Genomic DNA, 9,913 nt, shown 5'->3' with positions numbered 1-9,913 from the left:
GGGAGGTAGGTAGCTAGGAGCTGTGTGCAGGCAGGAGGTAGCCTAGGGGGTAGGGGAGGTGGGTAGCTAGGGGTTGTGTATGGGCAGGGGGGATAGCTCAGAGTGCAGGGAGTGGTGTAGCTAGGGGCTTTATGTGGGCACTGGGATAGCTCAGGGTGCAGGGATGGGGTAGCTAAGGGCTGTGTGCCAGGAGGGCTCCCCTGTGGTCACTGTTCCCCAAGGGCTCTGCTGGGCACAGAGCCGGGTCACCCTGCCTGGGCAGCTCTTACCAACTGCGTGAGCTGAGGAGCAGCCACAACCCCGGACACCAGCAGCAAGAGACAGAACGATGCAGCTGCCCGCTCCATGGCACCAGCCAGAGCAGCAGCTGCTCGCACTACCCAACTCCGGCTTCCTGCCTCCAACCTGGCCATGGGGTGGGATGAGGAGGAAATGGGGTGGAGCTGCCCTCGGGACTGCTCTGCTCTGGCACTGAGGGGAGGGGGAACAGCCAGCGCTCAGGGCTTCCGTCCCACAGCTCCCAGCTTTAGCCCCACGGCGGGGGGCACCGGAGCTCAGGGTCTCAGCCCCACAGCTGGTGGCCCCACGGCTCCCAGCTTCATGCCAGGGCTCACAGCTTCATCCCTGTGGTGGGGGCACCAGGACTAGGAGTTTCAGCCCCATGGTGGGGGGTCCACCCAGGCTCGGGCTCTGGGTTCCAGCCTGGTGTCCAACGCCTGCCCTGAAAGGGCTCAAGGCCTCCCAGGGGGCCATGGACCCCTGGTTGAGAACCACTGATCTAGACCATCCCTGGCAGGTGTTTGTCTAACCTGCTCTTAAAAAGCTCCAATGACGGAGATTCCATAAACTTCCTAGTGTATTTATTCCAGTACTTAGCTACCTTGACAGGAAGTTTTTCCTAATGTCCAACCTAAACCACCCTTGCTGCAATTTTTTAAATCTTCCCTCATAGGTCACATTTTCTAGACCTTTAATCATTTTTTGTTGCTCTTTGCTGGACTTTCTCCAATTTGTCCACATCTTTCCTGAAATGTGGCACTCAGAACTGGACACAATACTCCAGTTGAGGCCTAATCAATGCAGAGTAGAGCAGAAGAATTACATCTTGCTTACAACATTCGCGCTAATACATCCCAGAATGATGTTTGCATTTTTTTGCAAAACACTGTTGACTCATATTTAGCTTGTGATCCACTATGATCCCCAGATCCCTTTCCGCAGTACTCCTTCCTGGGCAGTCATTTTCCATTTTGTATGTGTGCAATTGATTGTTCCTTCCTAAGTGGAGTACTTTGCATTTGTCCTTATTGAATTTCATCCTGTTTACTTCAGACCATTTCTCGAGTTTGTCCAGATCATTTTGAATTTTAATCCTGTCCTCCAAAGCTCTTGCAACCCCTCTTAGCTTGGTATCATCCACAAACTTTGTAAGTGCACTCTCTATGCCATTATCTAAATCACTGATGAAGATGTTGAACAGAACCAGACCCAGAACTGATCCCTGCGGGATCCCACTCAATATGCCCTTCCAGCTTGAACCACTGATAATTACTCTCGGGGAATGGTTTCCCAACCAGTTATGCACCCACTTGATTATAACTCCATCTAGGTTCTATTTCCCTACTTTGTTTATGAGAAGGTCTCATACGGGTAGGTATTTCAAGGTACTTCAAGGCTAGGAAGGTATTTCAAGCATCCATACTATATTAATGAAATTACAGATGAGATGGGCAGGGCATGTCACCAGAATGTCAGATGAGTAACTGCCAAAGAAGATCTTCCATGGTCAAATAAAGGAGGGAGGCCAGAAGAAACGTTTCAAAGACGCCCTCAAATTATCCTTGAGGGGTTTCAACATTCACCTAGAGTTTTGGGAAGATCTTGCTCATGGTTGTTCTACTTGGCAAAATCTCATCCATACTGGAGCTACAGTCTACGAGCAGATGAGAACTACTGAGGCAGAGCAGAAGTGCCAGCAGTGTAAATCTCACAACAGCAACATGTCCGCTGCTAATCAAGAACCCATAGCGACCTCTCTTGCTCAGTGTGCCACAGACAGTTCAAAACTCAAATTGGCCTGATCAGCCACTCACATGTCACAGAAAACAAACCCATCAGTGAACTCGAAGGACAAACAACATTTCCTAGTTTATTTATGAGAAGGTCATGCGAGACAGTATCAAAAGACTTACTAAAGTCAAGATATACCACGTCTACCCCTATCCAGAAGGCATGTTACCCTGTCAAAGAAAGCTATTAGGTTGCTTTGACACAATTTGTTCTTGACAAAGCCATGCTGACTGTTACTTATCACCTTAGTATCTTCTAGGTGTTTACAAATTGATTGCTTAATTATTTGCTTCATTATCTTTTGAGTTATCAACCTTGAATCATTTAAAAAAAAATGTGTAGGGCCAAATTCCCCAGTACACTCTGGCTGCTGTATGCCAGTCTGCAGCAGCACAAGCCTTAGACTCTGGGAGAGACTGGGTCTGCAGCCAACTACTTTCCTTAGCAGGGTCTTCATCCACTGGTGAGGGAGAAACTTCATTTGAAGAATAATGGCCGAAATGACTCCAAATCTTTTGTTTTCCTCTCAGATATACCTATCATGGTGTCACAACTGGGTCATGGACAGTAAGACCTAGTGGGAGTCGGGAGTCAGGCCAAGTCGGGTACCAGCCAGGCAGAGTCTGAGGCAGGCCAGAGGACAAACGAAGAGTCAGACATCAGGAGGCAGGCACGGTACAGTTACCGGGAGGTCAAAATCCAAGATAGGCTGGAGGGTAAACCAAGAGTCAGGAGGCAGGCAGGGTCAGAAGCTGGAGTCTGGGATCTCTCACACACAGGGTCTGAAGCAAGATGGACAGGTAATCTGTTGTGTTTCTCAGACAACTCCCTGTCATGGCTTCCTGGTTTGAGTACTAGCCAATTAGTGGGCTGCAAGGAGCTGCCACTCGAGTCCTACTGGGTGGTACTTCCTGCTGGGCTCAGCCTCACAGGATCCTCCTGCAGGAGCCTAGCCTAAGCTCCTGGGGTGATTTGGAGACACCAGCAGCTCAGAACCCTCATGGTCCAGGATTTAGCCCTGCAGGTTCTTACATCATCCCTTCTTTCAGGCCCCCCTTTGGGACGGTGTTGGTCTAGGCTTGTCTGGTTGAGCCTCGTGGAATTCTTTCAACAGGATGGGGCATGAACAGGGGAGGCCGCTTTCTAAGTGCTCACTTCAGGGTTATAACCTTCCCAGTCCGCCAGCTCGTACAGGCAGCCACACGTCTGTCAGGAACTGAGAATGGCATGTGCTTCATATACCTCGTGACCCTGGATTTCAACTGGTGAAGGCAGGGATGTGATTCAGTCATGGAAGAGGTGCTCCATGTAAGGCTTCAGAATGGAGACATGGAAAACTAAGTGTGACTTGTGACTTGTGAAACAGGAAAGCTAGAGTGTGAATGTAATGAGGTTAATCTGCTGGCCTAGCAGGAAGGGTCCCAGGAACTGGTGGTGCAATTTGCGGGAGGGTTGTTTGGGTGTGGAGGTTTTTGGCAGTGAGCCATACCTTCTGGGCTACCATAAATATTGGAGCTTTTTGCTGACAGTTCACATCCATCTTGCAGGTCTTCTTAGGCTATTCTAAGTGGTTCTTGAGTTCTTGAATCATATGCATCCGTTGGATCCAGTCTGTGGAGGCAGGATTCAGGGAGACCACTGGTAACTCCAGGTGGAAACGGGGATAGAACGCGTAATTAGTGAAAAAGAGGCTCCTACCTGTATGCTCAATATTATTGTAGGAAAATTCTGCATATGGCAGGAGCATAGACCAGTTGTTTTGATGACAGTTTACAAAGCACCTAAAGTACAGTTCCAGTACTTGGTTCACCTGTGATGATGTATGGCGTATCAGTGACCATTTATAATATTATTGATACCATTATTACAAAATTGCAATAAATCTTACAAGATTGTCATGTAAGGTATCAGTGGAAAAGTTATGATTTGCCAAGTATGATAATCATGTGTATATGTTTGTATCATCTTTGTGTTATGCGTTATAAATATGTGTGATATATCTGTGTCTGTGCTGAGTTTCTGGGTGACACCCTTAGACAGATTGGCATCAGCATAATCTAGCCCAGCAGTTCTCAAACTGTGGGTCAGGACCCCAAAGTGGGTTGTGACCCCATTTTAATGGGGTTGCCAGGGCTAGCTTAGACTTGCTGGGCCCCACAGCCAGAGCCGAAACCCAAGCCCCACCATGTTACAGGCCCTCCTGCCTGGGGCTGAAGGCCTTGGGCTTTGGCCTCCCTTGCTGGGTGGTGGGGCTTCGGCTTTGACTCCTCCCCCCCTTCCCCAGGGGTATGGCTCAGGCAGGCTCAGACTTCAGTTCTCCTTCCTGGGTTCATGTAGTAATTTTTGTTGTCAGAAGGAAGTCATGGTGCAATGAAGTTTGAGAACCCCTGAGCTAGCCAGTTCAATGGCCCCTCAAGAGCGATCAGCTATACAATGAACCCACTGAAAGAAGCCAGGGGCTTCCCCTATGAGTCAGCAGGACATGTAGGGATATGGTGATGGACAGGGGACTCTCATGTGCTGTGAGCTTGTGTTTGGGACAGAGGATGTACAAGCCACATGGCAGAGAATATAAAAAAACAGTTGCATTTTCTCCATTTTGTCTTCAATCCTGCTTTTTACCTCTGGAACAACTTCTCTACAAACAAACATTGAACAAAGAACTGGCAGACCCATCCAAGCTTTGGATGTGTTACAGGGGGACACTACAAGCCAGCAAACTCACAAATGCAGCTAAGTACCTGATATACGGACTCTGAAGTCTTATATATGTATCGGATTGCTTTGACCATTTAACAACTTTCTTCTTGTTCTTTTATAATAAACCTTTAGTTTTAGATACTAAAGGATTGGTTGGCAGCATGTTATTTTGGGTAAGATTGAAACTAATATTGATCTGGTAATGTGACTAGCCCTTTGGGGTCAGAAGAACATTTTGTATAGTAAGCAGAGTTTTTAAATAACTTCTCACTTTACTGGACCTATGTGCTGGTTGGGAGCCAGAGAACTGGAATGCAATAAAGTGGACTCTGGGATTTCTTTTTTCGGCTTCTTAATAACCAGTGTGGGGGATCAGGAGCACAGTTTGTGACTGCTTGGTTCATGTAATTTCAGTGTTAACCTCCAGTTTGGGGAGCATATGCTTTCCTTTTGCAGCCTGCCTTGATCTTGGTATTTTCAGTGTGGGCTATGCTATGCACCATGGGCCACGTACCCATTCTATTTGTTCATCTGTTTGAGGGTGGTATGCAAAGGAGCTGGATATCTGGACATCAAGTAGCCTGAGCACTTCACACAAGAAGTGAGAGGTGAATTGTGGGCCACAGTTGAAAAATATGTGGTCTGGCAGTCCATGGAGCTGGCCCACATTGTGCAGTAGGAGTTGGGCAGTAATCTCAACAGTGGTCAGCTGGTTGCAGGGGATGAAGTGGGCCATTTTTGTTAGGCAGTCCATAACTGTCAAGACTATGGTGTGGCCACCAGATGGTGGGAGCTCCACATTAAAGTCTAGGCTGATGGCGGAGCAAGGCCTAGCTGGAGTCTCCAGGGGTACTATGGTGCCAAGGGGTGCCAGGGGTACTGTGGTGCCCTCCTTTAGGTCACCATAAAATATCTTCTTTGGCAGTCGCTCATCTGACATTCTGGTGACATGGCCTGACCATCTCATCTGTGATTTCATCAACAGAGTATGGATGCTTGGAATACCTACCAATATGGGACCGTCTCATAAACAAAGTAGGGAAATAGAACCTAGATGGAGCTATTATAAAGTGGGTGGATAAAGTGGATGTCTTGGTAGGTGCACACCACTTGCAGGAGTCCACATATGCTTGGACCTTAGCCCACATGTGGGGCTACCAGAAAAAATAAGAACCAGATGGGAGGTCTTCCGGTGGCCAAAGTGATCCACCAATGGAGCATCATGGCACAGCCGCAGCACCTCCTATTGGAGATGCCTTGGGGGCACATATATGTGCTCATTGAAGTATGTTACCCCATCCCAAACAGAATGGTACATCTTAGCCCCCAGTGGCAAGGGGCTGAGTCCCTTGGTCAAGCAAGTCTTCCTTCAAGATGGCTTAGATAAGGGAGAGCAGGTCTCACTGGATTGTGGCATTGGCAAAGTTACCAGGCTTGAGGTGGTGGGGGGCCTCAAAAGTCAGTTATTTGCTTTCCCGGTAGTATTCCCCATTCTGAGACAGAGCACCAGCTTTTCCATTTCGCCTTCTCGGGCAGTAGGTAATGGTGAACTCAAACCAAGCAAAGAACAAGGCCTGCCTTAGCTGCCTCTGGTTCATCGCTTGGGCCTTGTGGAGGTACTTGAGGTTCTTATGATTGGTGAAGACCTTTACTGGGTACTAAGCCCCATCAAGGATGACACCATTCTTCAAATGCAGTTTGAATTGTTAATAGCTCCTTGTGCCATATTTCAGTTTAGCTCAGCATGGCTAAGCTTCTCGGAATAGAATGCACAACTGGGGCCTGAGTTGCTGTGAGAGTACCACCCCTAGGGCCACATTGGCTGCAGCTGCTTCCACTATAAACAGACGAGTTGGATCAGGGTACACCAGGATTGGGGCTATAGTGAAGGTGGCCTTTAGCTGGTCAAAAGTGAGCTGGGCTTCAGGTGACCAAGTGAATCACATGGCTTTGTGGAGAAGGGAAGTCTGGGGTCGGGGGTTATTAACTGAGAGAAGTCAGTGATGAATCTTCTATAAAAAAATTGAGAAACCTGGGAACCAGTTAAGTTCCCGGAGAGTACGGGGTCTGTCTAGTTACGAATGGCTTCCACCTTCTGAGGATCCATCTGGATTCCCTCCAGTGAGATGATGTATCCCAAAAATTCCATGGCGGCCTGTTCGAAAGTTCACTTTTCTAGTTTGGCGTACAACCTGTTACCCCAAGGGGAGTAAGGTAATGCTTCAGAGAGAAAATACTAGAAAAATGGTAGCGGGAAAGATAGAAAAGGAAAGCCTCTTTTCTCAGAAGAGCAGACTCGGCTCCCTTCCGTGTCTGTCTATTGGATTTAGCTTAAAATAAAGGTGTCCCTCCCTCCCTGTGTGATATAATACAAATAAAAAGAGGCAAGGTAATATGGTGCAAACAAAGGTAAGTATATTAAGAGTAAAGGTACAAAAAACTGGGAAAAATGGGGGGGAAGAAACACAAACTTAACCATACAGTGATTCAGTGACTGGCTTTAGGAGCTTGAATCTCAGACCCACAAAACCTCTCTTGGCATTTAGAAAAACAATAAAAGAAACCCCAATACAGAAATCTTTCCTATGATTTAGGCGCAGTGGACACAGTGTGCAGGTGCGAAGCCCAGGACCTTCTACTCTCCAGCTGATTTAGAGCCTTCGAGGAGGACTACTGGGGAGTCCCGACGACGGTTGGACTTTGTCGCAGGCGGGGAGACCCTCTGGGATGACGGGCACCAGGAAAGCAGGACCCTCCACAGGTAAAATAGATTCAGTTTGCTGCGGCAGGGATAGTGATGACAGGCCTCTCCTTCCTCAACCTTGCTGCAGGATAGATGGTACTCTTCTCTCTAGCTCTGGAGCTGTAGGAAGACCCAACGGTGGACGCGCTGCCACTGGAATGGACAGCCCCACGCAGGCACTGAGCAGGCTCTTATATAGACTTTTTGGAGGGAAAAGTTCTGAGGGAATAGAATGTTGGGGGCTGGTTTTAGCGGGAAAAACTGGTTCAGTCCGGTTTGAGCCAGGGAAATCCAGTGTCTTTAACAGTAAACAAGTCTGCTTACAGAGATGGAGTCCGAGAGTCACAGATGATATACTCCATATTGGATTTCATTAAAGCCAGTGATTTACATAACCTTTATCTTATACACACTATTAAAACAGCTAATTAAACACCTTTAAACAGTACCAACACAACATTTTTTACTAACAAACCCATGCTTCCATAATGTCCCCAGGATGGACCAGACATGGTAGTAGTGCTGCTCCGGGTTCTCAGAAAATACCAATATATTGTCAAGGTAGATAATCATGTATTGATCCAGGATATCTCATAACAAGTAATTTATGAAACATTAGAGGGGCATTGGTGAAGCCCAAACAGCATCACCAAATATTAGTGTCCATATCGGATACAAAAAGCAGTCTTCCATTCATCCCTAGGCTTTATGCACACTAAATTGTATGCCCTCAAAGATCTAGTTTCGTGAAGATCCTGGCCATCCTCAGGTGTTCCAGCAATTCTGGAATGAGGAGCAAGGGATATCGGTTACATATGATCACTTGGTTCAATGCATGATAGTCTACTCAGAAGCATAGTGACCTGTATTTCTTCTTTACAAAGAGGACTGATTTCCCTGCTGGAGAGGTAGGTCATCAAAGAAAGCCCTTGGTGAGGTTTTCCTGCATATACCCATGTAGTGCCCCCAGTTCTGGTTCAGACGTGGAATATATCCATCCGTAGGGAACCTTTGCCCTGGGCTGTAGGTCTATCAGGCAGTCATAGTCTCTATGTGGGGATAGCAAATCTGCATTATTCTTCTTGAACACATCCAGGTAGTTGTGGTACTTATTGGGGGCTGAGGTTCTGGCCTGGAGCCACTCCCACCTGGTTAGCACCTGCCATCTGGGGCTCTGCTTCTGAAGGTCCTGGGTCCAGGTCAGTTAGGGGTTGGTTGCTTCGTTAGAGGCACACTTTCTGGCAGTATTCAGAGAAGATGCTAATATTCCTCCACCATCAGGAGATAACATGGTTTGTGCTATTCCAACCAGAGAATGTTGAGAATTATCAGGACGAATGGGGAACAGATGACACTGAAGCAGATTGTTTCTCAGTACCCTTCCACTATGGCCTATAAGAGGATGGTCTCCTGAGTCACTGGTCCTGATGATAGGGGTGACCCATCAATTGTCTCTACCAGGTCCAGTGCAGATTTTGGCCAGAAGGAGATCTGCAGGGTTTTGGCTGCCATAGCATCTATAAAGTTTGCAGCATCTGTGAGGGGACTGGATGGATTTTGGGGGGAAGGGAGTGGAAAAGGTGGTCTGAGCAAACTGTCATGACTGGGTCATGGATAGTCAGACCTAGTGATCAGAGAGGGAATTGGGAGTCAGGCACCAAAGGTCAGAGTCCAAGACAGGTCAAAGGGCAAATCGAGTGTCAGAAGTCAGGCAGGGTCAAGTTACCAGGAGATTCAAGTCCGAGACAGGTCAGAAAGCAAACCAGGAGCCAGGCTCCAGGAGGCAGGCAGGGTCTGGTTACCAGAAAGTCCGAGTCCAAGGTAGGCTAGAGGATAAACCAAGAGTCAGGTGTCAGGAGGCAGACTGGGTCAGAAGCCAGAGTCTGGGACCTCTCACACGCAGGGTCTGAAGTAAGACAGGCAAGCAGTCTGTACTGTTGCTGAGACAACTCCCTGTCATGGCTTCCTGGCTTAAGTACTGGTGCCAGCCAATCAGTAGGTGGAGAGAAGCTGCCACTTGGGTCCTGCTGTGCAGTACATCCCTCTGGGCCCAGCCTCATAGGGTCTTCCCTGTGGTGATCTGGGGGTGGCAGAAGTCCAGCCCCCCACCCCTGGTTCTAGCTCTGCATATTCTTATACATAGGTACTTCTACTTAGCACCGGGGTGCCTCCTTCTCACCGCATCTGGAAATTAGCTCTGCTGACCTGACACCCTCTTCTCACAGTTCCTTGGCCTGTTGTTTCATTCTGCATCCCCTCTCTTGCTCCTCATCTTTGTGGCTTAGCCCTCTAGCCATGTCACAGTAGTCCTGCCCTTCTAGGGTACTATCTAAGCCTTCCATGTCTACTCCTGGGGGAATTCTGCTCCAAAAAAATTAAAAATTCTGCACCAAAAATTTA

The sequence above is a fragment of the Chrysemys picta genome, chromosome 1, assembly GCF_011386835.1.
Source record: "Chrysemys picta bellii isolate R12L10 chromosome 1, ASM1138683v2, whole genome shotgun sequence".
NCBI classification, from domain to species: Eukaryota; Metazoa; Chordata; order Testudines; family Emydidae; genus Chrysemys; species Chrysemys picta.
Note: the sequence above shows the minus strand (reverse complement) of the source record.